The sequence below is a fragment of the Terrapene carolina genome, unplaced genomic scaffold (assembly GCF_002925995.2).
Source record: "Terrapene carolina triunguis isolate 2854851 unplaced genomic scaffold, T_m_triunguis-2.0 Scaffold231, whole genome shotgun sequence".
Lineage (NCBI taxonomy): Eukaryota > Metazoa > Chordata > Testudines > Emydidae > Terrapene > Terrapene triunguis.
Genome location: NW_020664582.1, coordinates 19,588,131 through 19,590,369, shown reverse-complemented (window position 1 = coordinate 19,590,369; position 2,239 = coordinate 19,588,131).

Genomic DNA, 2,239 nt, shown 5'->3' with positions numbered 1-2,239 from the left:
AGCAGGGAGAAGGGTGTGTGTGTAATGGACTATTCACCGCTGTGGCGCAAGCAGGAATTCTGGGCTGGCTGCAGGATGCTGGGGCAGATGCTCTGCTCTGGGCTGTGCAGGAGGGCAGGCTGGCTGGGCACCATGGTCCCTTGCTGGCCTCTCTGGGGAGCCTCCTGGTCCGGCTGGGAAAGGGGCCCGGCTCCATTCCACCCCCAAACTCGGCAGCGATTCCCAGGGCAGGAGCTGCGCCCGGGCCCAGCTCGGGCTGCAGGCTCCGATTCCCACCCCAGCTGGGAACAGAACAGAACGAGGCAGCCCAGAGAAGCGTTTGGTAGGAAAAACTTATTAAGAAAACATCTTAACAAAGCAACACAACCCCAGCTAAGGGGCGGGGCCCAGGCTCTGCCCAGCCTCTTGGGCACCAGGTGAAGCAAACGACCAGAGAGTCACCCCGGAGCCAAAGGGCAGGGATGGAGCAAAGCCAGCACCTGGCCACGGGGAGCAGCCAGCAGTCCCGAGGGAAGCAGGACCCCAGAGCCTATGAGGGCGGGAGCTGCCTCCAGACTGCCACCAGCAGGTCCTTGCGTCTGGCTGCTCATTCACGTTTTCCACGGTGGATCATGCTGCCAACACTCAGTACAGTCAGGTCCCAGAGCAGTTCCTGCAGTCAGGGGACACATCTCTGAGAAGCAGCAGCTGGCACCAGCAGCGTCCAGGGAAGATGGTGGGGGCAAGTCCTTCCATCAGCAGGGTGCCAGGGGAGGGCACGGGGTGTCCAGTTTGGCGCTGACTGTCCCTTTCACTGGCCAGCTCTTCCCTGACGCCGCGGCCGCTCAATGGCAGAGTTCAGCAGGTTCGTCAGAACAAACGTTTCAAACACAGCACGGTTTGAGGAAAAGTCAACGGGCGAACGTCGCCTGCCCCAGCTCCTTGCACAGCTCCCACCAGCAGGCTCCCCTTGGCACAGTTTAGTCCTAAGGTCCTGGGTTGGGTGTCCAGTAGCAGGCGGCAGCGGCTCCAGCAGGCAGGCTCTGGCCTGGAGACCTCCCTGGCAGCTGTAGTGGGGACAATACCGGCCTTCCTGCCTGTGTGTCACAGCCCCAACCTCGGGCCACGGGCTTGTCGCCTAGCCACCCCGGAGCGAGCTGTGACAGGAAGTCAGGCTGGAGTGAGGCTGCGAGGCCCTTTGCAAAGCACCTGGCTAGCACTGCTTGGTGAGCACGCAGGACTCAGGCTGCCCTGGCATCTGTAATCTGGGGGCTCAGCCCTGCCCCACCCCTGTCCCACGCCAAGATCCCAGGTGAGGCAGCCCCTGGGGAAGGGGTGGCTGAGCTGCTGGTGGCGAGAGAACCCCCCCCCCGTCTGCCAGTGAGCAGCTGCCGCCCGCAGTTCTGAGGGAGGCCAGAGAGAGCACCGTCCCCTCCCCAGCGCCCCCGGGGCTCAGCAGCCAGGGGCAGCGCTGCATTCTCGTTCCACCCGCTTGCCTCACTGGCTTCGGTCCTGCTGCCTCCCTCTCCAGCCTCCATCCACTCCCCCCACAGGGCCCTTCGCACCCTGGGCTCCTGCAGAGATGCTGGCCCTGCATGGGGAAGGCCTGGGAGTACAGCAAAGTCCCTAGAGAGGGCAACATTGCGCCTTCCTGAAGGTGCTGGGTACCTGCCTGGCCACAGAGCTCCCTGGGCTGTTCCGCAGAGGCCTGGCCTAGCTGCAGGAGCTTGGAGGTGACGACAGCCCCCTCAGCCTCTGCCCCCTGGGATGCCCCACTAGGGCTCTGTCTGACCAGGAGGGCCTGGCTCCGTGGAGGAGACACAGCTCAGCCCCTGCTGCACTTGCCCAGCCGCCCCAGGAAGCTGCAGCAATGCCCGGCGCCGAGCGACCCTGGCCACTCTGGAGACCACGCTGCCTGGCAAGGCTCAATGAGGCAGACGACGGGGCAATGGGGTCAGCTCAAGGGCTCCCCAGCCATGCTGAAGGGGCAACTAGGGCTCGCAAAGCTGCTCAAGCAGGAACCATTGGCAGGTCAGTGTCCCTCTGGCCCCGTAGACAGCCCCTGGGAGCTCCCTCAGGACCCCACAGCCTGGCCTGTCACAAGCTCAGGGGGACTCAAGGGAGAGATTTATTGTAATGGCAAAGCCTTAAGAGCAGGTTACAAGCATGACAAGGCAGGGAGTGTGTGGGGCAGGATCTAAGGGTGTGCATCTCGTATGGGGGAGCAGAGCAGGGGGCTCAGGAGGTATATGGGGCAGAG